This window comes from Anastrepha ludens, chromosome 2, assembly GCF_028408465.1.
Source record: "Anastrepha ludens isolate Willacy chromosome 2, idAnaLude1.1, whole genome shotgun sequence".
NCBI classification, from domain to species: Eukaryota; Metazoa; Arthropoda; class Insecta; order Diptera; family Tephritidae; genus Anastrepha; species Anastrepha ludens.
In genome coordinates, this window is record NC_071498.1 from 50,807,366 (window position 1) to 50,830,434 (window position 23,069).

General features: G+C 34.6%; 1 protein-coding gene across 5 annotated transcripts in view; it reads right to left on the bottom strand.

Annotated features, from left to right (window-relative positions):
- Window positions 1-23,069, bottom strand: part of LOC128870782 (putative epidermal cell surface receptor) — a 161,289-nt gene that overhangs the window by 52,230 nt on the left and 85,990 nt on the right. The gene's annotated exons all lie outside the window — the stretch shown is intronic.

Here is a 23,069-nt window from a genome sequence, read left to right on the forward strand (position 1 = left end):
CATAACATAACATAACATAACATAACATAACATAACGTAACGTAACATAACATAATATAACATAACATAGCATAACACAACATAACATAACATAACATAACATAACATAACATAACATAACATAACATAACATAACATAACATAACATAAGATAACATAACATAACATAACATAACATAACATAACATAACATAACATAACATAACATAACATAACATAACATAACATAACATAACATAACATAACATAACATAACATAACATAACATAACATAACATAACATAACATAACATAACATAACATAACATAACATAACATAACATAACATAACATAACATAACATAACATAACATAACATAACATAACATAACATAACATAACATAACATAACATAACATAACATAACATAACATAACATAACATAACTTAACATAACATAACATAACATAACATAACATAACATAACATAACATAACATAACATAACATAACATAACATAACATAACATAACATAACTTTTATATAACAGCCGGCTACATGGAATTATAAGACGTTATCACGTCAAACGTTTTTTCTAATAGCGGTCGCCCCTCGGCAGGCAATGGCAAAGCCATGAAAAAGCTTCTCATAAAAAAATATCTGCCGTTCGGAGTCGGCTTGAAACTGACATGACACACTATGACATACAATTTTTCTTCAATAAATTGCACTCATTTCGCAAAGCTGTTGAAGCATAACTAACCTCTAATTGTTTACATAATAATAGTTTGCAAATACTAATTAATTTCTATAGCGTTAAAATTGCATATAAAACGGGTCTAAAGTTTTGCTCACTTTAATATAATATTTCAAGCCTTTAATTTATTTGAATTGTTATTATAATTTCACGCCAGCAAAATAAAAAATTTTTAATCATAAAAAGTAAAATGTAAAGTAATCATAAAATAAGCAACTACAAGAAACTTGTGCGAAGCCAGCATGCATGAGCATGTATACTATATAAGTACATAAGCATAGGTGTGTGCACATGAGTTGAAAAAAAGTAAAACACATGTCTGAAACGTGCCTTTAAAGCATACACTGAGTGTGGCGAGCCCAGTCGGAAATTTTGTCATGTACGATTTTTGGGACATATTCATCCAATGATGGATCTTTAAAAAGAATTATAGTCACTTGAGAGCTCTTAATCGTTTGGATCGTACGTCAGATGTATCAAATTTCTTAATTTTTCGTTTTGCTGCACTTTAACTTATATTTTCCTAAACAAAAATTCGGTTGTTCGGTTATTAAAAATTTTAATTCATATTCTGAGGACGTAGTGCGTGAAATAAATTATGAAGTGGTAAAACGCATGAATGCATTTCCTACAAGAAAATAAGCGCATTTATATTTGATAAAGTCTGAAAAGAGCGATTCTATGTGAAGTCAGCTGTTTAACTAATAAACGGATCTATACCGATAGATTTACCAGCTTTTGAGAGGAAAAAATTATGGACATTAAAGAAAGACCTGCAGCGCGAAATAAGGAATGAAACGCTAAGGCTATGGCAAGACCGCTGGATTAACAAAAGACGCGGCAGAGTGACGGCTAGGCTATTAAAAGACGTCGCTACATGGTACAGCTGGAACTTCGGTGAAGTGAACAACCCACATGCATATGCGGATATAATGCTGAACACATACATTCTTCCAATGCATGCATTGGGAACAAGAACGTCGAACGCTGGAGAATGCAGTCGGTCACTAACCACTGACAATGTAATCGACAAGATGTTAAGTAGTGAGGAAACGAGGGAGATCGTTAGTGGTTTCGCGGGGCCTGGACGCAGGCTCCTTTGTAATGAGGAAGATGGGACGCCACTCTGAAGTAACACGAAAGCGCTTCCAGCTGTGCGACGGTTACAAACGAGGGAGAGTTTTTTAGTCTCCAGACATGCCATTGTTGCTCCTCATCCGCAAAAAAAAAAAAAAAAAATTTAAAAAAAATTTGAAGTGATTCAATTATTTTAGACAAGATCTTAAGTCTCTCTGAAAATTGGTTTATTTGCATCATTGAGTATAATAAGAACTGAAAGAAACTAAAAAAGTTTGAAATATATTAAATTAATAATTTTGATATTCCGTCAATATTGAAAATTGGAGAAATATCTTCGGTGCATTTTAATACTTAACATTTTTTCTGCATTTTTTTTAATAATAAGGAAAACATTTCCAAATATTTTTTTTACTATTTTTTTTTTGTTGAAAGTTTTTGGGAAAAAATTTCTTAAAAGTTTGGAAGAAAAATAATAATTTTGAGATTCAGTCGAAATAGAAACTTTTTTTTTTTTTTTTTTTGTTGAACATTTTTGGGAAAAATTTCTTAAAAGTTTGGAAAAAAATAATAGTTTTGAGATTCAGTCAACATTGAAAATTTGAGAAAAATCTTCAGGGTGTTTTAATACTTAAATTTTTTCTGCATTTTTTTAATAAGAAATATGTTAAAAATTTTTGGGGAAAAATTTCTTAAAAGTTTGGAAAAAATTAATAATTTTGAAATTCAGTCAATATTGAAAATTTTGATATGGAGTTTTTTAATAGAAATTTATTGGATTCCTTTTAATATTTTTAAAAATTTTGGGGGAAAATTTCTTATATTTGACAGGGTGTCTTCTCATATATTTTTTGTTAATAGCTGAGACTACGCTGATCGTACCCTGATCCGTGATATGTCACATAGTTTGTTTTCTGTGCTACTGTAAACAAGTCAAGCTCGAGTGAGTTCTTCGAATTCTCTTTTATGACTTCAATTGTCTCAAAATGTTTTCCACGGAGCGGCAACTTGAGCTTGGGAAACAGGAAAATGTCACATGGAGCCATATCAGGCGAATACGGTGCTTGCGGAACGATATTAACATTATTTTTGTTCAAATAATCGCGAACAAGACGTGATGTGTGAGCTGGTGCATTATCGTGATGCAAGAACCATGACTTGTTGTCCCACAATTCCTTCATTTTAAGACGAATGTTCTCGCGCAAACGCTTTAAAACGTCTAAATAATATTCAGCGTTAACCGATTTTGCGATTTGTGCGATTTTCAAGCACAATTTCCTTTACTTTAATAAAAATATTGGATTTATGCGAGAATGGTGACTGATGCATTTTGTGATCCATGCGACAGGAGGCATACTGGATTGCATAAGCTCACTCAATCAAGAGAGGCAAATAGATTGTTGAAAGAGAAAGAGAGCGAGTAACGGAAAACGAGATGAGCAATGAGCGGACGAAGGGAACGCCCAGTTGATAAAACTTTAACTTCCTGCTTTACACTGATATGTATAAAATATAATTGAACATAATCGATACTTAAAGTAATAAGTATTCGGCTTTTAAACAAATTCGCAATACCCGACTCTTAAAAGTATCAAAACTGGGTACTCAAAAGTACTCAGTACTAGGCAATGCTTTGAAAATTGTACTCTGTATGAGTTCACTACACTCAGTGCTAAGTCTCGGACAAGCATTATACCTGTGCTTAGTGGTGGCTTTCAGTACTCAAAAGAAGTCAGTACTCGTACTACAGGAATATTAAAGTGAGGTGAGTACATTTCCTCTGTGATCTAGTAATCTTTTCTGTAATGCTCCACTTATTATTTGCTTTCTTTCCATATTGAAGGTCTTGGAGTCATTCAAAATCAATTCATTTTAAGAAATAAAGTATTGTCAGATTGAAAAGGAGTTTATTTTGATATAGAAAAGGCATTCGACAAGGTCTGGCACAACGGTCTTTTTTTGGAAGTTAGAACGGTTACTGCCAAAAATCTATTTTCAAATTCTAAAAAGTTATATTCCTGAACGATACTTTTATATCAAGGTCAATGATGGTAGCTCAACACTAAGACAGATAAGAGCCAGAATTCCTCAAGCCAGCGTGCTAAGCCCACTGTTGTATACATTACAGGTATTTACAAGTGATATCCCAGCACCCGAAGGGGAACATACGATGCTAGCTACTTTTGCTGACGACACAGTCCTTCTGCCACAAATGACATACAAAAGTCCCTAGACACTGTTAGCGCATATTTCAAACAGTGGAATATTAAAATAAACGAACTTAAGAAACAGCAAGTAATATATACACAAGATGAAATTTTACTAGCCTCAAAGTTAAGATAAATGGTTCTAACATCCCCCGGAATAGTGCGGCAAACTATTTAGGTATGCAATTGGACGAAAAACTTACATGGAAGCAACATATGAAAAAGAAAAAAAAAACACAAATGAACTTAAAATTGGAACAACTATATTGGTTGTTAAATAAAGATTCGAATTTATCAAAAAAAACAACAAGGTTCTTATATAAAGGGTGGTTAAATTTCAAGAGCCGATGTTGAATGTGAATTACACCTATACATCAAGTTTTTTTCTGCATTTCATTTGACATTTTTCAATTTCGGACTAACTCAATTTGAACCATGGAAAGATACACAATCGAACAATGCGTTAAAGTTATTCAGGCTTATTATGAAAACGGGCGTTCAAATCAAAATGCATATCGCGCACTTCATCTTCAGTGATGACGCACATTTTCACCTCAGTGGATTCGTCAATAAGCAGAATTGCCGCATTTGGGCGAATGATAATCCAAGAGTGATTGCCGAAAAACCAATGCACCCACAAAGAGTGACTGTTTGGTGCGATTTATGAGTCGAGGCCGCGGCGGCCATTTGGCCGATATTTTGTTCCAGGCGTAATTGAGCTATACCAATATTATCACAATAAAGAGAAATGAAAATAATTTCTTAAAAAAATTGTATTTTATTCAAAATCAATACCGGCCCTTAAGACTTAACCACCCCTTTATAATACAATAATGAAACCACAACTGTGGGGTATAGAAAAAAAGACGAACCTAAACATTATTCAAAGGCAACAATATCACTAATAACGACATTCCCCAAGATCTCATGGTCCCAATTGTTGAAAAGCAAATAAAGACAACAACAAGAAGGCATTACTCCACCCTTGAAATACACAGTAAAAATGACGTTAATTTACTCCCAATAAAAGAACTAACATCTAAAAGGAGGCTGCAAAGAAATCGACTCATCGACAAGTTATAAACAGAGAAAATAAGTAAATAACTTTCATGTACGCCATTTAATATAAAATGTTAGAGCGATAATGGTCACCTAACAAAACTCAACCCTTTATCACTAACAAGAAGTATGAAATCTTCGTTTTAAGATAAATATACAAGTACATTGGGTAGAAAAAAAAACTGATTATGAAAAGTACTTGATATTTAATATCACTAGCATAAATGGCTACATGAGCTTCTAGCACATCGCGTGATTAAAAAGATGCATCGTGAAGTGAGTAACTCATTTCTGAAGACATAACTATACTTGACGATTTCCGACTGGGGCATAGCCACATGCATTAACACTGGAACTACCGAGACCGTCATTTTGACGGTTTTCAAATTTCATGCTTAAACATTTTGATATAATTTTTGCATTTTTCTGGAACTTTTAAGGAAATATGGGTACAATTTCACATTCCTATTCAATTTACATTCAGCCGTTTTAACTTGCATAATCAGTATGTTTACACCAGCACCCGTAAAAATGACGGCTTTAGCCATTTAAAGATTTATAATACTTTAAGGATAAACCGGATAAATTTGGAATTAAGTTTTGGTTAGTCGTAAACGTGCGAAGCAAATATCTTATAAATGGCTTTCCCTACTCAGGCAAAGATGAACTGATGCCGTCAGGTATACAAAAGTAAGCCTCGCAAAAAAAGTACTACTCCTTAGCTTTAAACATAAATCCGCAAAAATGACTTCTAAGCGCAAAGAAAATCCTGAAACTGAATTTGCACAAACTAAACCAAAAGTAATAATGAAAGCCATAATCAAAAATCAATTTGACTGATGTCGGTAAAACTAGGTATATATTTAATATCGGTAGTTCTAGTGTTAAAACACCGGCAAAGAGTGGTATTAGATAATAAAAAATAAAAAAATACTAAATACAGTAAAGCAACAAACCGCTTTTTTTATTGTTATAATAAAATATTTATGTATAAATGCAAAGTACTTTGGCATAAAAATGGTCATAAAGAGCAAAAAAGCAGCAGCAACAGTTCTTAGAAAGCGCCATAAAAACTTAATAATTTAAATGGGAATGCGAGAATAGGTAAAACAGGTAGTGATTGTTGTCTTTTAAACATTTAATTTTTATTCTCATTTTCTTGAATACATTTAATGAAATTGTAGCTTTATTAATCGCTGATAAGTGCATGATTATTCATACAACATCATGAAACTTTCTAGCATAAATACGAAGATACTTTGTACGTGACAAATGTTTTCGAGCTGGTGTGAGTGCTTGTGAAAAAAAAAACAAAATTAAAAGCCAGAAGCTTAAATGAAAATAGTAAAAAAATTAATGCTGTGATTGCGAGATAAGCAACTAAGCAAAATTAGCTGTTGGCGCCTAGAAATGCCGGTAGCCATAAATCCTGTTTCTAAACATTGTACTAAGATTGTAAACAAATTTTAATTAATATAAGATGTAAAACTATTCATACGCATTTACATAAACACACACATATTATGCATATAATATTGAAAAAAAAAATATAATTAGCTATTTAACTAAATCTTTTGCCTCGCAGGTGAAGAAATAAATGCATTGTTTATATTCAAACTTTTAATTCAAACAATATCTCATATAATTTTTGTTAATAATTCCATAATCATGTGACTTGAATGCTATCATATGGTTATAATAAAAAAATAATAAATTAAAGTAGCATAAATACCGACTTGTTTACCTTATTTGGCGCGTTGAGCATTTCAATATTTTTGTTTTTTACACTCCGTCACAAAAAGGTAGCATATCGATATTCTGATGAGTTTTGGATATTTTTTCTGAATGTCAATAACTTTTTTAAGTACAGCTCAGTGTCAGCGAGCAAATATCTTGGGGTCTGGATCGACACAAGACTTTGTTTCAGGCAGCATTTAATAAATATAAGTTCCAAGGCGGCTTCTGTCAATGGTGGCCTGACGCGACTTCTCCCTAATATAGGAGGGCCCCAGGGAAAGCGCAGACGACTACTGTCATTGGTTGCTGACTACATATATAATTCTTTATGCAGCACCTATCTAGGCGGGGACCAAAAAGTCTAATCTACGGGAGGTCACCCGGACATACAGGCAAGGCGGGCTGCGTGTAGCCTGCGCGTATAGAACGGTGTCTGATGATGCAATCTGCATAATGGCTAGAAAGATACCTCTAAACCTCTTGGCAGATGAAATGTTTCGGCTCTATAACGCGAGCAAGGAGCGCGGCCCACACAGGAGAAAAAGCAGCGGAGCGACTGCTGACAATAGGCCGGTGGCAGCAGCGGTGGGATGAGTCACAAAGCGGGCGTTGGACCTACAAACTCATACCACGTGTTGATGAGTGGTTAATAAGAAAACATGGAGACACCAACTATCACCTTTCGCAGTTTCTCAGCGGACATGGCTGTTTTCAGGAATAACTGCACCGTTTTAAGCTGACAGACAGCCCTTTCTGTCCAAACTGCCCGAATACTGACGAAAACGCAGAACACGTCATGTTTTATTGAAACCGCTTTAGAGAGGAACGAGCTATCCTGGAGCAAGCCCTGGGCCATCAACCGTTCTCCAGCACCCTCATACGAGATATGTGCGCAACCAGCGGTAAGTGGGAGGCAGCGCAAACGTTCGCAGGTAAGATTGTGATGCTACTTCGCCATATTGATTGGGAACGCAAAGCGTTTCAGCAACAGAGAAGGCGGACAGTTTCTGACAAAACGACAACAAGCACAGACGTTTGAGTGAAGCACTCAATACAGTATCGTACAGAAGACAAGACGGTAGTGAGTTAAGATAACACTACTGCAAGTTTTCTGATGTCTCCTCTACTTTGGAACCACCTATAAACACAGTGAGAATCATTGGGTCTATCGACGGTGTATAGCCTTCATATGCCTACAGGAGACCTGGGCGCAGGTACCTGTTGTGTCTTCGGACATAAACGTGACTCTACCCAGAAGTTATACATTTGTGGTTCCAGGGTAGAATTAGCCTAGGTGGAGGATTGTTATAGTATTAATGGGAGCGTACCCCACATATCATTGGTGTGACGGCACCTTTGAGATGTTTTTGACATTTTGATTTGAACCGCCTTTAAAAAAAAAAAAAAAACAAAAAGTGCAGTTTATGGTAGAAAAAATTATATAAGTCCAAATTTCAAGGTTTATACAAAAATTTTAAAAATTTACAAAATTTTAATTTACTACAGCATATTAAATTCGTGTATAATAAAGCGCAAGTTAGAAGTTGCTGAAAAATCTGGTTGATTTTTAAAATTGTATCTTTATAAACTAAATTTTTCTAAGGATCAGGTGATAAAATTGTGTACCAAAAATCTTCTAGATTAGATTCTAGATTTGAGAGTTTTCGTAACTCCTTTATAATTTTCTGGAAATACCATTTACATATAAACGTTTTTCTGAGGCAATGACACATATTTTTATACAAAAATAATTAAAATTAAATAGAATAGAAAAAGAATCAAAATTGGTAAAAATGTTGGTGCGCAATCATTTTATCGAGGTATGTAAATATGCGCTTTCAAATCGCTTCTAACTGATTTTGGATTTATTTCTTTACAAAAATACTGTCAATGACTTATGTGACCTCTGTTTACCGAAAATTAATCTGCCTAGGAAAAACTTTTATTTTAATTATTTTATTTGAAACTATAATTTAAATATTATTTATGCCAAGTAAATAAATAAGTATGTAAATGTCGGTGTACCTTTAATCGCTCTAACCGTTTCTGACCGTTGTAACGTTAAGGCTGTTAACCGGTTCATCATCCATGAGCAAATATCATAAATCTGAGGTAGGGCTTAATCTTACGACCTCTGCGCCACCGGTCAGTAAAACGACCTTGACTATAATGGAAAGAATATTTACTCTGTCCTAGCGGACTTTTGTTGGTCTTTTATAAACGAAAAATGAAAAAGAAATTTTATTTTACATGTGCAAAAAATTCCTATACTTTAAAATGGATGTTTAAGGTTTTCAAGTAATTTTTGAATCCAAACGTATGGATTATGACACGACAAGGGGGTGAAATTTGATCTAACATCGAATTTTTTCACGAAATCTGAACTGATGGTAAAGGTTTATTTGATTGAAATAATTTCTTGTAAACGTGATGCAAAAAGTTGTTCCAGGAGCTGACGTCATTGAGTTTTGAAAGTAATGTCAGTTATTACGACTATGCTCTCTTTTCCAGTTTACTCTGTTTATGGTTTGAGTTGAATTTAAGTATGTAATAGGACTATGAATAAGTTCGTGCGGTTTTTTTTCGAAATTTGAAACTTTATTGACGTAAAATGGTTACAAATTTAATATTCAAAATATTGTCCATCGCTTACTACTACTTTTTCCCATCTTTCTGGCAATTCACGGATTCCCTTTGTGAAAAATTCGGTCGGTTTTGCCGCAATCCACGAATCGATCCATTTTTTGACTTCATCGTAATTACGGAAGTGCTGGTCAGCCAGGCCATGTTGCATCGATCGGAAGAGATAGTAATCGGATGGCGCAAGGTCTGGACTATACGGCGGGTGGGGTAGGACATCCCATTTGAGCGTTTCTAAGTATGTTTTGACCACTTGTGCAACATGTGGCCGAGCATTGTCATGTTGCAAAATAACTTTGTCGTGTCTATCGGCGTATTGCGGCCGTTTTTCTCGCAGTGCTCGGCTCAAACGCATCAATTGTCGTCGGTAGACATCCCCCGTAATCGTTTCATTCGGTTTCAGTAGCTCATAATACACAACACCCAGCTGGTCCCACCAGATACACAGCATAACCTTCAGGCCATGAATATTCTGCGCCGACGTCGATGTTGAAGCATGGCCAGGGTATCCATACGTTGCCCGACGTTTTGGATTGTCGTAATGGACCCACTTTTCATCGCCAGTCACAATTCGATGCAAAAAACCCTTTCTTTTGTGCCGTTGAAGCAGTTGTTCGCATGCCATAAAACGGCGTTCAACGTCTCTTGGCTTCAATTCATACGGCACCCAATGGCCTACCTTTCGGATCATTCCCATGGCTTTTAAACGTTTGGAAATGGTTGATTGATCAACTCCCAAAGTTTTTGCAACCTCTTCTTGCGTTTGAGCCGGATCTTGATCGAGCAATTCCTCCAATTCGGTATCCATGAACTTTGGCGGCGCACCCTCGCGTTCTTCGTCTTCCAAGCCAAAATCACCACTTTTAAAGCGTGCAAACCACTTCTGGCACGTTCGCTCAGATAGAGCATGCTCACCATAAACTTCCACCAAGATACGATGACTTTCGGCTGCTTTTTTCTTCATATTAAAATAATGAAGAAGAATTCCCCGCAAAAACACATTATTTGGCACGAAATTCGACATTTTCAAGTGTGGTAAAAATATTGTTGTTTACGCTTCAAATAAAAAACTTATACTGACGTTTGTGCCTTACGACAGTAGCTCTCCAATGAATGTTTGGAAATGTGGATCGATGGAATAATAATCAAGTTACGCCATCTGTTGTAAAACCGCACGAACTTATTCATAGTCCTATTAGCTACTCATCGCCGCTTAGCTGTGTTGAGTTAGTCCTATTATCACTACTCTAAAGTAACGATTAAACAGCTACTAACTGTCATACTTAGATTTATAATTAAAAAATAACAATAACTGTATTTAAATAAATAATAATTAATAACTGAGTTTTAATATATTAATAACTTTATTAATTGTATTAAAACTTGGTACTCGAGGGCTCCACAGTGGAACCATTTAAAATTTGTCTTCAAACTCGACGGCCCCGCTACGGCGACCATATAAATAATTTTCAGTTTATAACATAAGGACAAAAACAAATCGTAATAACGTCATTTACTCTAATGTTGAGGAATCTGAAAATGATATAAGAGGAAATCAAGAGTTTCAGAATGTAGTAGAAGTGGATTATTTTCCATCTCCTATAAATTTCGATACTTCACCCCAAATCGCTAGACCACAAATTTTTAACGTTATAAAATAACCATTGCATTATTTTCAATTATATTTTACAAAAACATTGATACACCATAATAAAAAAAGAAAAAAATGTTTTACGCAAATTCAAAACTGAAAGGAAAGTTATTGTTAAAGAGGTCAATATGGAATACATGGATAGATGCATGAGTTTCTACCTTTCATTGCAGTGATCGTAGATATGGGAACCATTTCGGTTGCAAATATCCAGGAATATTTGTCTACCAAATTCAGGAGTAAACTTCAATTCTACTCAGACATTTTTACTTTTGGCAGATTTCAACAAATATTTTGGATGCTTCACTTAAACAAAAATGCAGCAGCAGACGAGAATACCTGTATTAGGATCGGTACACTAGACAGGGCTAGTTTACTGGGGTGGCAGCCCTTGGTTGGTGAAAAACCTGAGTCATTCCGTTAACGTAGAACCGGCTGCCATGGATTGGCACAATTACGTTCTGGATACTGTAGCAGGTTAAACTCCTACCTATCCAGAATTGACCCCAACATATTAAACGTATGCCCGCCTTGTGAAGGCACCCCGCAAGACACTAACCACCTTTTTACATGCCCCATCAAACCCACTCATCTAATGCTCCTCTCCCTCTGGACCCAACCTGTCTAAACAGCAAGTTTCCTGGTCCTACCGTTAGATGAGCTAGACGAAGACGACCGGTGATTATACTATACTGAAAGGGCAAAGTTACTGCTACAACAACAACAACGAATTTTCTGCACATTCTATACTTTATAAATCTATTTGTGTTGACGAATCCATTATAAAATTTAAGCGATTAACAAAAATTTATACTTTTAATGACTTCAGAAGGACTTATAGAACTTTCAAAGTCAGCAAAAAGTAAAAAAGTAGGCTGTTTTCTTTGAAAGTGGTGTAAGCCCATTTTGACAAAAAATTAGTTAATGATAAAAACAATGAAAATTTTAACAGATTTTTTTGGAAAAAGTTTATAAATAAAAAGTTGATAATAAATTGTATTAATTTTTATTATTAACTATATTAATTTTTTGTCAAAATGGACTTACACTACTTTCAAAGAAAACGGCTCATTTGTCATAAAATTCTATTATAAATTACTTAATAAACCAAAACTCAGAGATCAACTTAGAAGTCTGAAATAAGTCAAAACGAAAAATATGTAAAGTAACTTATACTAAAATATACAAACAAAAGTACACAAGTTTTTCAAAACACATTAATGAAATTAACGTTTAACATATATTGCTCGCTTCACGTTCATTGCGTTATTAAAATGTGTGTGTCTTCATATTGTCTTACAAATAGATGAACCTATCGTTTCATGCCGATTTCGAACACCAAGTGGTTTTTATGAGAAGATTTTTTACTAGGCAGTGTTCCATTGTCTGTCGAGGAGTTCCTACTCTAAAAAATACATATTCTATATTTTTTTATTTCATACCGTCATAGCTGTCGTTAAACCAGGACCCAACTAAATAGTAGTTCAATACAAACTCACTCGGCTACAACAGCCATCAATATCACTATTCACTCTTATTATACTCATACCTATACGCATCTCATTTACGACCATAACACTCTCAACTCTACAATAAAGCACTACAAAGCTTTTAGCTACAAACATGAAATTCTTACATTTAGATGACAATCGGCGAAACGGTCCAAGCTGCGCCGCATGACTCATAGTTGCTTAGAAAAAAAAAAAAAAAAAAAAATACAAAAGAAAAGAAACGCTTAAGTAAAAAAGGTTGTCAATACCAGTCCGAATATTCTCCGCTCGGCCAATCAAATGAAATGTTAGGAAAAATGTTATTTTGTTGGTGAATTTACAGCTAATATTTATTCTGTTAATGCGAAAAGGTAATCGATTTTGCGGAAAAGATTAACGGCTATATAGCAGCTGAGAAATGCTTGAATCTGCGAAGAAGTGTAAAAGACCAACAAAAATTCGGCAACAGCTATAAAAAAGAATATGCTCGTGTAAGTAGCTTTAATGCAGGCAGCATTCTAAGCCGAGAGTAATGATGAGAATTGGTGGTAAAAGATAATGCGCGCAAATATTTATTACGCGTTGCTAATGATGAGGAAGCGTTACTTGCTCGCGAGCTTATAGCTGTACATACATTTGAGTAAATTTTTTTTTTGTTTTTGAGTCTTCTTCTAGACCGCGTGATTGATTTTTAGTTATGTTTGAACATTAAGGCGTAAACTTTAAATGGTTAAGGCGTTTAAAAAAGTTCAAAGTTGCTGGGCAGTGTTTCGGCATTAATACAAAAAATAACTGAATTTTCATGAATCATATTGTGATGTGTGATGTAAGATTTTGAAACTGTAAATAACAGTAAATAGCATAAATCTTCATAGCTCACTTGTTAGACGAAAAAAAATAGTACCTACTTTATTTAAGCAAATTTGTTAGACGAAAAAAATAGTACCTACTTTATTTGAGCAAATTTGTTAGACGAAACAAATAGTACCTACTTTATTTGAGCAAATTCTTTGGTGAAAAAAATATTACCTACTCTATTTGGTGAAGGAAGTTATTATTGTAACATTATCAAATATTACTTTATCATTTAGAGGAATGCTGATAAAGTGGCTATTTCTGGACGGATATATTGTAGTTATAGCTCATTTCACTAGCCTACACGCAACAGTAGTGGGAAAAATCACTGTATTAGCATGCTAAGACCCATACAGTGCCCAGAAATATTTTCTTTAGATTGTTAGGTGGTAAGATTGTCCATGGAAGCGCCTACTCAGATTTAGACGAACAAATTTAATTAGTCCATTCTGATAATAGGGAAAGATATGAAGAGGGGAAGACAATTATGTATACCTAATATAACTTCTTCTTGCTTCAGTTACATAACATTTTTTAGTTTCAATAATTTTTAGTGCTGCTTGTATTGCGGCTTTCCATTACACTGAAGGTAAATTGTAAGTTTTCAAATGTCACAACTTATCGACTGAACACTTAATATTTATTTTGGGTCTCAGATTACATAACTATTTTGAGACAATCCATGTACAGCTTCAAAATTGTGAGATATTTGGTTGGCAAAATAAGCCAAAAATTACAGAATAAGACCAACGGGAAAGTTAGAAAACTAAAAATTACTAAAAAAACACAAAACTTGCTAAATTTTCCTATAGATCTCTTACGGTACAAAATTTATTTTAAAATCAACTTATACATAATATTTCAAGTAATTCAATTGAAATTTCTATTCATAAACTTTAATGGTAACGCTTTAAAAATTAGTCGCTATAGTTGCAATTAATTTTACTATAACCATAAAATCAGATCTAATTTGCTTAGTATGATATAGTATGGGCTTGTCGTTGTTGTTGTTACGAGGGGTGCCTTTTATATGCAGGGATTTGGCAACCCTGGTGTTGCAATCTGGCAACTGACAGCTGTATCGCAAAGTTTGACATTTTTTGGCTTTTACATACTCAGAACGTTTTGAAATACCAGCGCTATTTGTGTTGTTTACAGTAACTTAAAAGATTCATCTCGGTCCAAAAATGGAATTAAATCGTGAACATTTGCATAGATGAACTTAATTCATTTTTTAGCGATGAAGCTCCATCAAGGACCAGTGTTTATCGATGGTATGGTGAATTCAATCGTGGTCGTAGTTCACTCCAAGACGAATTTCGTGAAGGTCGTCCAAATCAGTTGTTGTTCCGAAAACCATTGATGCTGTGCGCGAACTGATATTGCAAGATCGTCATGTGACCTATCATGAGATTGAGACAATCTTAGGCATTAGTGGGACCAGCATACATTCAATATTGCATAAACATTCGACTGTCAAAAAAATTTGTTCGCGTTGGATTCCACACAATTTGTCAATCGCTCAAGAAAAGGCTCGTGTCGATTGGTCGAAGGAAATGCTCAAAAAGACGATCGCGGGGCTTCGAAACACGTCTATGACATCGTGAGAGGTGATGAATCATGGATTTACGCGTATGAGCCCGAAAGTAAACATCAGTCGACTGTATGGGTGTTTTAAGATGAGCCAAATCCAACAAAAGTTGTTCGCGCACGAATCACTTCCAAGCAAATGGTCGCCTGTTTTTTCGGAAAAACTGGACATGTCGCAACCGTACCACTAGAACAACGCAGAACAGTAAATTCTGAGTGGTACACAACCATTTGTTTGCCAGTTGTCTTCCAAGAAATTAGGAAAACCAATCGCCAAAGACGGATCACTCTTCACCAGTACAATGCGAGCTCTCACACATCGGCTCAAACAACTGCATTTTTGAGCACCCACCCAAAACATCGAATTAATGGGTCATCCGCCGTATAGTCCTGACTTGGCACCGAATGACTTCTTTTTATTCCCGTACGAAAAAAACAAACTGAGAGCTCAACGTTTTTCGACACCTGAAGAAGCGGTTGCGGCATTCAGAATGCATGTTTTGGAGGTACCTCATTCAGAGTGGCAAAAGTGCTTCGACAATTGGTTCAAACGCATGCAAAAGTATATAGATCTTCATGGAGAATATTTTGAAAAACAATAAAGTGATTTTCGATGATTAAAATTTATTTTTGTTCTCTAATCCCGACACATAAAAGGCACCCCTCGTATTATATATTTATGTTGTTACTTTTGTTATTGCATAAATATTCCTAATAACCTTGTCTACCACCTCACTTTATAATATTACAAACAGTTTCTTACCTTCATCAACTCAGCCTACCTAAGCCCCAAACCTGATTCATTGTTTCACTGCACCTTAAACCTCCAATATTTTTGTTACATCTCGATAAGCCGCTGGAATAATTTGACAAATTCTGAGAACGGCTTTTAAATATTAAAAGCCGCTGCTTTTGCCGCCAAAACACAAAAATATCCGCAACCAAAAATATCAACTAAGAACTGAGTTTCAAATTTAACGAAAGCTTAGCATTTCCAAAGGTCGCCAATAAGAGAGCCACATAGCCAAGCAAAGAAGTGATTGACTCAGAATATCTTTTTGAAGAGAATGCCATAGGTGTGTGCCCATGTGTCTTTGGGTGATTAATGTGCGCCTCTTGTACTTCCCTGCAAATTATCTCTTCTCTATATTTATACACAGCTAATACGTTGGAGCAGCGCTGAACTGACATGTACTCATTCATACATATGTATATGTCTATATATTGGTATATGAATGTACATACGTCCACTTGATTTTAGGTTATGAATGCCGTGAGCAATTTTTGGCAATCATTTTTGAACCTGAAATTTGATTATTACTTTGGGGCTAATGGCTAATAGTTGGGTATAGCATTGTGTTTATGTGTTGGTATATGAGTGTGCCAGCAGCAGAATAAGAAAGGTTGATACACACAGATATGTACACACATACGTTAGCATTAAATTAGAAGTGGATGCATGCATGAAAATAAATTAGAGGGTTATCCGTGAATGATGGCGCATATAAAAACATAGAAAACATTTAACTGAGCATTAGGACAAAAAACAAAAACAAGAAAGAATAAAAGCTGACTGAGAAGCAATTAAAATGTGACAAATATTTATTACGTAAGTAGCCAACCTAGTGTGGAATAATAGTCGAGGGATTATTTAATATTTCTTGAGTAGAGTTAGTAAAGGATTGAAAAAATTGAAAAACAGTGAAATGCAACGATTAAAATGAGTGAAATCTTAAAAGGGTATTTTTTGTGTTTTTAACTAAATATTTTTTTTTTTAATTTTAGATAATATTATTTTTTGAAACCATATTTTTAAATAAAATATTTATATTTTTTAATTAAGTATTCATAATTTTTAAATGGTAAACGGTCAGGCAGTTACTGTGAATAATGTTCGCTATCGTGAGATGATAACGAACTTTTTATGGAAGATATGGATGTGGACGATATGTGGTTTCAACAGGATGGTAGCACTTGTCACACAGCTAACGAAACAATGGCTCTTTTGCGCGAAAAATTTGATGACCGAATAATCTCACGTCGCGGCGATGTCAATTGGCCGCCAAGATCATGTGATTTGACACCCTTGGACTTCTTTCTTTGAGGTTATTTGAAAGAAAAGGTGTACGTCGATAAGCCAGCAACAATTCAAGAGCTACAAGATGAGATAATTCGGCACATTAACGGAATAGAATCTCAATTATGCCTCAGCGTCATCGAAAATTTGGACCATCGGATGGAAGTGTGCCATGTGGGCAATATTTTTTTCATAAGTAATTGAGCCATACCAATATTATCATAATAAAGAGAAATGACAATAATTTCCTAAAAAAAATTGTATTTTATTCAAAATCAACACCGGCCCTTGAAATTTAACCAGCTTTCATAATTTGTAATAATTTTCTTGGGTCTTTAATTTTTCTAAATGTAAGCAAAAAAAAAAGAGGTTGTCTGTAAAGTCGGTTTACTGACGATAGTTTAACGTGACAACGTCATAAGAAAATATTGATGGAATGGTTGCAATTTTCAAAACAAAATTTTAATTTTATTTGTTTGATAGATATTTTGTATGGATATAGAGGAGGAGGCAAATGGAATTGCAATGGAATAGGTCAAGTTACATTTACACAAACGTGAAAAATGACGAAACATTTATCAAATTCATGAAAGAAAGATATTTTCAATTTCGATTGTGCTTCAGATGTTAATAAGTCAACAACACTTAGAGGCATCATCATCGATTTGCCTTTTTCAAGACACTTTACACTCGAAACACTCCCTTTCATTTCCTACTTTTTCTATCATCGTCCTATTCTCAACAGAGAAATGGTTCATTACCATGCACACAGGAAGAAGGCATATGCAAATACAAGTATGTTAATTTATATACAAATGCGCATATACATACATATATATGCTCACTCAAGTAGGACAGAGCCAGATGTCGAACGTTGCCGAACGCGGGGGCCGATTGTGCTCTTTGTCGTTCGTTCCGCGCTCTCGCTTGCAGTTCAAGCACATTAGCTTACATTTGCTTGCGTACGGAATAGATTCGTATATTTGATATGTCCATATGACTTGTATGCATCTTTACATATAGATTTGTTCCTTTTGAAAATTGCGCGAAATTGTATATGTATATGCATGTTTATATACATATATTAGTATACAACATATCTTATAAGGTATGTGGTAAATATTACCATACATTTTTTCCTTCATATATAATAAAAAAATTAATAATAATAACATTAAAACAACAGGTGTTATTAACAAACTTGGTTTTATTTTAAGTTCTTCAAGTGAATCAAATTAATAATAATCAATAAGAAGGCATATGCAAATACAAATACGTGAATTTATATATGTACATTTGCGCATAGACATACATATATACGCTCACTTAAATAGGAGAGAGCAAGATGTCGAACGTTGCCTTTCGTTTGCTTTGTTTGCTTTGTCGTTCGTTCCGCGCTTTCGCTTGGAGTTCATTCAAGGCAATGAGCAAGGTAACGACACATTTTTTCGTGCGTGCAGCCTGTTAAATCGAATTATAAGACGTTATCACGTCAAAAACGAATTATGAAATTTTGCTGAAAATTACAATATAATCAGTCTAAGTCTCATAGCACCAGGGTCAAGCTACGAACTTTGTGCATATTGAAAAAACAATTAAAAATATTTTTATAAAATTTCGAAATTTTGTAATCAGAATTTTATGAACAATTTAGGATATGTAGAGTTATATCCCATTGGAAGTGATCTCTGGAGTTAAGCAAGGAGATGCCCTGTCATGCTTGGTTTTGAACCTGGTGCTCAATGGAGTAGTTCATAGTTTTGATTGACAAAAATACGTGTTCTTGGAGTGTTAATTAGCGCCTACGATGTCACAGCAATTGCTCTGCAAGATCGACTACAAGCAGCAAACAGGACATACTTCGCACATAAAGTCAATTAAGTCCAAATTCCTGTAGAGAGACCCAAAATGACATATGTATTATGCTGTCCTACGCCCATTTCTGACATACGGCTGTGAAGTATGGACGATGAAAATGAATAACGTGAACCAAATAGGAACATTCGAAAGGAACATTTTGAGAAAAGTATATGGTCATAAAATACATAAAAGCCCAACGAATGTGCTGGCTTGGACACGTAAAAAGAATGCTAGGACAAAGAGCACCAAAACGAGTCTTCAAGAAGCAACCGTATGGGAAGCGAACTAAGGGAAGACCAAAAAAAGAATGCATAGATTCAAAGAGATGGACATAATAGGACTATGAATAAGTTCGTGCGGTTTTTTTTTCGAAATTTGAAACTTTATTGACGTAAAATGGTTACAAATTTTATATTCAAAATATTGTCCATCGCTTACTACTACTTTTTCCCATCTTTCTGGCAATTCACGGATTCCCTTTGTGAAAAATTCGGTCGGTTTTGCCGCAATCCACGAATCGATCCATTTTTTGACTTCATCGTAATTACGGAAGTGCTGGTCAGCCAGGCCATGTTGCATCGATCGGAAGAGATAGTAATCGGATGGCGCAAGGTCTGGACTATACGGCGGGTGGGGTAGGACATCCCATTTGAGCGTTTCTAAGTATGTTTTGACCACTTGTGCAACATGTGGCCGAGCATTGTCATGTTGCAAAATAACTTTGTCGTGTCTATCGGCGTATTGCGGCCGTTTTTCTCGCAGTGCTCGGCTCAAACGCATCAATTGTCGTCGGTAGACATCCCCCGTAATCGTTTCATTCGGTTTCAGTAGCTCATAATACACAACACCCAGCTGGTCCCACCAGATACACAGCATAACCTTCAGGCCATGAATATTCTGCGCCGACGTCGATGTTGAAGCATGACCAGGGTATCCATACGTTGCCCGACGTTTTGGATTGTCGTAATGGACCCACTTTTCATCGCCAGTCACAATTCGATGCAAAAAAACCCTTTCTTTTGTGCCGTTGAAGCAGTTGTTCGCATGCCATAAAACGGCGTTCAACGTCTCTTGGCTTCAATTCATACGGCACCCAATGGCCTACCTTTCGGATCATTCCCATGGCTTTTAAACGTTTGGAAATGGTTGATTGATCAACTCCCAAAGTTTTTGCAACCTCTTCTTGCGTTTGAGCCGGATCTTGATCGAGCAATTCCTCCAATTCGGTATCCATGAACTTTGGCGGCGCACCCTCGCGTTCTTCGTCTTCCAAGCCAAAATCACCACTTTTAAAGCGTGCAAACCACTTCTGGCACGTTCGCTCAGATAGAGCATGCTCACCATAAACTTCCACCAAGATACGATGACTTTCGGCTGCTTTTTTCTTCATATTAAAATAATGAAGAAGAATTCCCCGCAAAAACACATTATTTGGCACGAAATTCGACATTTTCAAGTGTGGTAAAAATATTGTTGTTTACGCTTCAAATAAAAAACTTATACTGACGTTTGTGCCTTACGACAGTAGCTCTCCAATGAATGTTTGGAAATGTGGATCGATGGAATAATAATCAAGTTACGCCATCTGTTGTAAAACCGCACGAACTTATAAATAGACCTATTACAAAACTGGTGGCGTTTGAGAGTGGATCGGGAAATCTGGAAGAAGATAGTTACGGAAGCAGTGGTCCATCCAGGACTGTTATGCTAAGAAAGAAGAAGAGGAAAGAAGTTGGGTATTTTCTTCGATATAAGAAAATTTTCGAGCATTCGTTGAATGGACAAAAATACACAAGGCAAGAGAAATAAATTAAATTATGTACTACAAATGGACCATAAAACTGCATTCTCGAAATTTTTTTTAAAGATTCACAAGGTTTGAGACTTAGATTTATAAGGGTATTCAGAAACATGAAGTAGTAGTAGCATAGTTTCATAAAAAATTATTAATATTAAATAAGAAATAAATCGTTTAACTTTATCTATAAGTTAAGTTGCTATAATTATTTGAGGTAGTAGCCCGTTGTGAGGGGTTCAAAATATCGAATTTTTTTTTAACATTTTTCGGAAGAAAAACATCTTAAAAATATACTATAAAAATTTCAGACAGAAATTTTAAGTATTTTTCAAGTTATAGCTAAAATAAGAGAGCGCGCCGTAGTGTGTATGAAAGCGTGTGACACGGCAGCAGCAGCTTTAAACGCGTTTTTCTCAAAACCATGTTTTCGAAATTTCGGGGAATCACTGACTCAAAATTATTCAACCGATTTGGCTTAAAATTTAACCCGTTATTTTAGACACACATATCTAGATCCCGGACCTTTAAAACATTTAATTTTTTAATAATAAACTATTTAATTTAAACAATTTATGAAGAAAAAAATTAGATTTTGAGAACTTTTTTCACAAGCCCGCCATTTTGTTCTTGTTTTTTTATTTTTATGTATATTTTAGACTCGGGACCTAAAATAAAGTCTACAGAATAATAGCTTTGAATTTTTTATTTCAGATGACTTTGGAAGGCTCTTTTTTTTAAGGACTCCACTTTGACGACAACAGTTTTAAACAAATTAATATAAAATTAACTTAAAAAAAAATTTTTTTATACTTCAAAGCAACAATAAAAACATGTAAAAACTCTAAAACCATCGCATTTAGTCTAAGGATTTGTATATATTTTATCTTCAAATATAATACAAAAATTAATTCTTCCAAATACCGATTTCTAAACACAAACTTTAAAAAAAGGAGTTTAATTTTTTATTTTCTTTCAGTATGCGAACTCAACATTTATCATTCAACAATTTTTACCTTCAAATACAAAAAAATTTTCTTTCAATGCCGATTTTTTTAAATTAACTTCACAAAAAAGTTGAAAAAAATTTGTTTATTTTTTTTTTTACTTTTATACTGCAGTTATACAATTTTTAGAAATTTCTGAACCTAAGCCAAAATCTAGTTTAGTTTAGCATAATTAGTGTTTTTCTACAAAATAGATGGACCTATAGCTTTAAGCAGCTTCCGAATGCCAGATAATCTTGATAAATAATTTTTTCGTGTCAAAATTATATGCGGAGCTTTACCCTGGTCTGTCATAAGGACGAAGAAAAAACTTTTTTCTCGTTTGATATTTCGTTTCACGGCAACTTGGTGCTTACCTACGTTCAACCGAACGGAAGTCATGTTCAAGTTCACTCAGTTTCTAATCTACTTTTTTGCAAAGTTAAAAAAAAATATATATTTGAGAAAAAAAAAGCTTTTTAATAGGGATTTGTAAGTGATTGTATCAGCTTCAGCGACACAGAACGAAGCAAGTTATGCAAAGCTCCACGAGAAGTTATTAGGGCGCTGCCCCAAAAGCAATAAAATCTATAACAATTTATCCTAATATCTGTGGTTACAAGCAATAACCCCTTTAATCGATTTTCGTCGGAGGGTTAATGAGCTAAAATGCATTACAAAAATATTCTTCGTGCAAATTTCGTATATACAAATCATTTTTTACCATTTGTTTGTGAAAAATATTCAGTTAATTATTTTAAAAATTAATTTGGATACAAAAATGTAGGAAGTATGGCAACCCAATTGCATTAGCTTAATTTCGATAATTCCTTAGGTCCTACAGTCGTAGCCTTCTTAGCTTTAATATGTGCGTGTTACTTATTATTGGATTCCGGACTTATAGCATAACCTAACGAGAGACAAAACAAAAAAAAAAACAAAAAAAAAAAAATGCTAGCGAATGCAATTTGCTTTGGTTTTCCTATTCTGAAATGAATTAAACTGTGGATAGCCGCAAATTTTCGAAGCACTCAATCAATATTGCCCGTTGCACTCAAAGTTTAGATAGAGGATTTGAAAGTCATGTCATTCCAAGCTAAAATCACTGTGACGCAAAATAAATATCCATAGCCAATACCTTTACATTATTAAAAAGAGACTAATTTGCAAAATTTAGCACCAAAATTAATTGCCACCACAAAAAAATTCAAAAAAAAGATTCGGGGGGGGGGGGTATGTTATAAAAGACTTCAGCAACGAACCTCTTTGTGATATTTTCATATACCGCAGTTTATGCCAAACAAAACTC